Here is a 6286-nt window from a genome sequence, read left to right as displayed (position 1 = left end):
AGGAGGACTTGTGGCACCTTAGAGACTAACACATTTATTTGAGCATAAGCTTTCGTGAGCTACAGCTTCTGATGAAGAGAGCCGTAGCTCACGAAAGCTTATGCTCAAATAAATGTGTTAGTCTCTAAGGTGCCACAAGTCCTCCTTTTCTTTTTGAGGATACAGACTAACACGGCTGCTACTTGTGATTCCTGAATAGAGATGCTTTCCTGAGTTGGGCCCAAAGCCGTGCTGCTGCTGCTTGGTTCTCTGTTGATCTCCTTTCAACCACAGATTCTTCTGTAGCTGAGGATGCTGCTGCTAGCAGAAGAGGGGAATCTATCCCTGCAAGGGTGGAGAGTTTTGTCACAGACAGAATGAAAAGAGCGTCTGAATAAGGCTATCTAGTCTCTAATTTATCTAAGGTTCTTATAAGGCCCCCTATTATTATGGTATCGGAGAACCTCACAATCTTTAATGTATTTATCTTCACAACACCTCCGGTTGGCAGGTCGGTACTATTATTCCCATTGAGGCACAGAGAAACCAAAATGATTTGCCCAAAGTCATGCAGAAAGCCTGTGACAAAGCAGGGAACTGAACTTGCGTGTCTCAGGCTAATCATTAGGCCATCTTCCCTTTTAAAAGCAAGCGACAGCTAATACATTTTTAATCTTGTTTATCAGCATTTTACTATGGGGCTGTGTGGACTTCTGACATTTTATATTTTGACATGTCTTTGGTGTTTAAAATATGTATGTAAAAGGTTTCTCACAGTTAGAATTGAGTCCCTTGAGGCCATTTTTAGCTTGTGTTGTTGGTAGTGCTAGAGTACAATTCAAGACTCTTTTATTAATGATTTGTTCTTCTGAGTGGCCATCTAGAATAACTCATCCTTTGAATTGCAGTTATTTGTGTGCTCCCTTTGTGAATGTCTCAGGTGCTCTTTATGGCAGACACTAAAGGAAAGATTTTAAATGCTTCTGTTGTTCTTGTAGGAATCTGTGTACTGCCCAAATATCACTTTATAGGCCTTGAGCCAGGAGTAAGAAGGATACTTAGTACCTACATAATGTTTTATCTTTAAGAAAATCATAATTGATTTTTTTATTGGTCTTACAGTAGCATCCAGAAGCTCCAAAGTGGATTAAGGCCCCATTATATTAGGTGCTGCCTCAGTCACTGAGCACTATCCAAACTGTGCACTGAATGAGCCAAGAGTCCTGTGGGGTGTGTGTGTGTGTGTGTGTGTATATATATATATATATATATATATATATATATATAAAACTAGCAGAGGTGAAAGTAAGCCGGTGCGGTGTATCAGCAAGAGCCAGTATGCCGTGCCAGACTGGACCGGCTTCCCTGGCTGTGATTTAAGGGGCCTGGGGCTCCAGCTGCTGCGGGGAGCCCCAGGCCCTTTAAATCATCGCCAAGCTCCAGCAGTGGGTTTGGGCGGAGTTTTAAAGGCCCGGGGCTCCCACAGCGGCCGGAGCCCCTGGCCCTTTAAATCACTGCTGGAGCCCTTCCGCCACTACCCCGGGGCTCCGGCAGCAGGGCTCAGGTGGTGATTTAAAGGACCCGGGGCAACCCACTGCCAGAGCCCCAGGCCCTTAAAATTGCCCCCCAAGCCCGGCTGCCGGAGCCATGAGGTAGCAGCAGCAGGGTTCCAGCGGTGATTTAAAGGGCCCAGGGCTCCATTGCGGTAGTGGCGGCTGGAGCCCCGGGCGCTTTAATTGCCCCTTATCCCTGGAGCTCTCAGCCGCCTTGGCAGCTGGTAGCTCTGGTGTGATTTAAAGGCCCTGGGACTCCTAGCTACAGCCGGAGCCCCAGTTGAAGCCACTCCTCTTCCAATTGAGGCCACGCCCCCGCTCAGGACTCTGGTGGACCGGTAAGTCCTTTAAGTTTCTTTCATCCCTGATAACTAGTGACTGTATCATAATGCACAAGGCCAGAGAAATTAAGTTGTAGGAGAACCTTAATTCTGGCATTTCTTAGCTATTGAGTGCTCGACTTTGCAACTTTAACAGTGTTCTTTTAACAGATTTTTTTTGGAATGGAATTCTCTAGGTTCAAAAAAATCTGAAGAAAAAAGAAGTTCCATCATATGGCACTGTAACATCCCTCCCCTTCCCCTATGGATCATCAGCGAAGTGTTTACTAGACCCACAGCACAGACCTCTACCACTTAAGCTAAGGGAGCAGGTAGCAGTAATAGGCTGTTATCCTTTGTTTGACCCTCCTGTTAGAGAGGGGCACGACAGACATTTTGCTGTTGGGTTACATAACTATTTGCTAGGAAGCATTAGAAATATAGGAATCAGAATTCCATGTATGTTCCTGGCTCGGATAGGGGAATGTTGTCTAGTGATTAAAACGGGACTGAGTGTGAGGCCTCCTGCGTAACATTTGTGCTATTTGTTTGTTAATGATTCTTTGCAGTTGAATAGTGCGCATTCATATGTGTGCCTCAAAACAAAATGTCCGTGGATGTGCAGGAGTAGCCCCATATTACAGATGCCATAGACAAGCACATAGATTTGGAGTATTCATTCTGAGAGGCTGGATATGCAGATAAGACTTGAGTCTTCCATCACATGTGAGTATGTCTACACTGCAAATAAAAACCCACAGCTGGCCTGTTCCAGCTGACTTGGGCTCTCAGGGCTCAGGCTGTGGGGCTGTTTAATTGCAGGGTAGGCTTCCAGGCTTGGGCTGCAGCCTGAGCGCTGGGACGCTTCCACCTCACTTCCCAAGCCCGGAAGTCTACACAGCAATTAAACAGCCCTGCTGCCCAAGCCCCACAAGCCCAAGTCAGCTGGCATGGGCCAGCCGTGAGTGTCTAATTGCAGTGTAGACACACCCTAAGAAACCTTAGCTCTGCCAGAAATAGTCCATTGGCTCTGTGGGTAGGCTTGCACTGCTTTTGCCTATGGTCTATGGATAAAGAGAGCTCCTTTAGTTTCCAGGGCTGTCAGTTTGTCACCTTTCACAAGCACTAAATTCCCTTAAAAATATAATATAGTCAAATTGGTTTTAATTGACTTTCTTACCATGTGTACTTCTGTCTATATAAAATTGTGTGTATGTGGGACGGGGGTGGGTTCCCTGCTTTCCTTTTGGAAACAATATCCTTCTGTGTGTCAAAACCAAAAAACTTTCACAATACAAGTTTATCTTTAAAAAGAACTTTGAATAAAGTGGAAAAAGATGGAATATCTTTTGGCTTTTTAACAGAGAACAGGGCAGGGTTAGAAGAGTTGTGATTTAATTTGGGTCACGAGGAATTAGAAAACTGTCTTTTAATAAGAACAAATGTACAATGTTTGTATGTATTGTACTTATTTACAGTGGTATGTTGCAACATGACAAAGTATGTATTTCCTAGCCCTAATTTAAAGCTCATAATGGAGAGAGACACATCTCTCTCTCTCTTTTTCCCCCTGAATGAATGCCAGTAATCCAGCAACAACATTATGAAATTATTTTGTATACTTACTCAAAACAAAAACAGCAACATTTCCAGTTATTTCTATTCAGGGTTTTGCAAGATATGTTATCACCCCTTTTAAGTAACATGAGGTGCAAGAGATGAGAGGTGAAGCAAGACAACAGAACACATTGTTTTACAGAATGTTATTCCCCCCATTATGCAACCACAACCAGCTGTCCCAGGCTATGTTTTTTTTAAAGGGGCAGGATAAACTTTTGTTTGAAGGTGACTTTAAAGGAGTCCTGCTGTGAAATGCTCTCTAGGTCACAACCTTTGTGGCCTCAAAATGTGTAACACTGGATTGGATCAATCCAGCCCCCACAAACTTCTTGTCCAACATACACATCTCTGTGGTTATGAGAGTTCAAAGAGATATAAGTGACGGAGGAAATGACAGCAAAACTTGCATTCATATGTGACCTATAAGCCCTCCAGAAGATTCCAGCTCAAAATCAGTTTACAAGGGAGATTGGAAGAATCTTAGGGTCATTTAAAAAAAAACTGGGGAGGGACTTCCTAGAATTACAAGTCCCCTGAAGAATAGCCCATACCAGACATTTTCTTTTCTTATGATGGGCCTCTGCAATACAAATAATAATTTACATAAATTAGACTGGCTGCGGGGTTCTGAGACAGCTCTAATTTCTGCCAGAGGTTGACCCTGGACTATGAGTAAATGGAAACTCATCTTTGCACACTTCTTTTCCTGCACAACCTTAGCTTGGTTGGCACAGACATTTGGGACCCATAAATTGTAAACAAGCACATTCCTTTACCTGGGTTATTAATTACATTTTGAGTTATTAAACATAAAAATATACAATTTAAAATTTACTTGTCACCAATCATGCTATTTAGTTGTCACAGTTCTCTCAGTTTGCACAATGAACATTTACGTGAGTCAGTTTCCATTGTATTTGTATTCTGTTTCCCTTTCGTGTTCTTAGTGCTGCAATTTTGGGGCTTCAAACACTTCAGGGGAATATTTGTTTTAAAACAAATGCTTTTAAAATGGAATTTAAAACCAACCATGAAAACATTTCTACTGGGCTTAGGTTCTAAAACTTGAGCCAAAGTTAAGTTGATAAATTCCTTTAAAAGATCAAACTACAGCACATATCCTGTACATTATGTACTGTTACCCAGGGACCTGATGATATGACACCCAATATATATTCACTTTCCTGTACCATGAAGTTAAATAAACTTTTAAAAACAAATGCTCCATTAGCTCCTGACTATTAATCTTAGTGTATTAATGGAGGCTGTTTTAAGCCAGATTGACTTTTTTTCCTATTCTATTAAAATATTTACATTGTAATAACTCAGTGAGGTTCTTTTTCTAAATGGAAACCTATAAGTGGGTGAAAGTATTTTAGATCAGGGTGAGACTGAAGGGACATGACATGTTATTGAATTGAGGGCCCTAGAAGGTGAGGTCTGTGCAGTCAGAAATTCCAGGAATGCGGATGTGACTCTCTCAATGTGTATATGAAGTTGACAGCATTTGACAGCTACCATCTGTGAACAATAATGTATAAAAAAGCAAGGCTGCATGATGCAGACTGGAATGTACCTATCAGACTCTGAGGACTATAACAATTTACTACTCATTATCAGTGACCATAGTCATGATTAGCTGCAGGGCTTGGAATGAAACTTGGAAATTATGAGAACAAAGTCCCCCTTGTTAAAACAGAGTAATTAGTTTAATACATATGATGAGAAAATAGGCAGGAGACTTCCTCCCCCCCCCGTTTTATTAAGTGTTTACTATCCATGCCCTTCACAGGATCCCTAAAAAGCCTGCAGACTGAAAATGGACAGAATGTTGTTTCATTCTGGATCATAAGAAAATGGCTTTTTTGCATTTTGGGACTTAGGGCTACTGATTCAACCCTTTCCTGGCATCATGCATACCTTACAGCAGAAGATTGCAAAGAGGGACCATGATGATAAACGTATTTGTGTCACATTAGCTGATCAATGTTATTTTCCTGCTTGTCCATGCTTTCCAATGTTTTCTGTGATCAGAACATTTTGGCAGTAATGCCTGCATTGAGGATGAAGTTTTTGTAAGGACGCTCTCAATCCTATGAGTGATGAAGGGATATTTCATATTTTCTCAGTTCCTTATATTATCAATATTTCTGTGTTCATCTGCCAGATTGCCATTTAAACTGATATATATGGAGTGCTAGACACCATGGTAGTGAATGCAGCATGAGCCCCACAGAAAATTCAGCTCACTTACAGTCATGTTTGCTCAAGTGCATTTCCCACCAACACAATCACAAGGACCAGGTTCTCAGCTGGTATAAATTGGCACAGCTTCATTAAAGTTGATAGAACTTTTACACTAGCTGAGAATTGGGCCCTAAAAATTGAGGAACTCACTAGCTAGGAAACATTCAAGCCAACCACCTGCTATCGATCTTCACCCCTGAGATAATACATATGCCCATTCCCACCCTACACAGCATATGCCCTTCCTATACAAATGACCCCAACACACAAATTATACACATCTAATCGTCAATATCAGAATCAAACTCACAATCTTAACTCCAACACAAAGTGCTCACATTTTTAAGAAAGACATTTGATTTTGAAAAGTATCTATTTTGAACTACAAATCAAAAGATTTCCTGCTATTTTTTAAATAGAAAAGCTATAATACATTCTTTTTTAATTAAAAAAAAGTTAAAATTAGTTTACAGTGAATGTGTGAACAGGCAAGAAAAAGTGCAATATGATTCAGCTATTTCAGTGGTGGAGAGATAACATGTCAGACCCTGGCTACATTAGAGAAAT

Source organism: Dermochelys coriacea, chromosome 4, assembly GCF_009764565.3.
Source record: "Dermochelys coriacea isolate rDerCor1 chromosome 4, rDerCor1.pri.v4, whole genome shotgun sequence".
Taxonomy (NCBI): domain Eukaryota; kingdom Metazoa; phylum Chordata; order Testudines; family Dermochelyidae; genus Dermochelys; species Dermochelys coriacea.
This window is presented reverse-complemented; position numbering follows the sequence as displayed.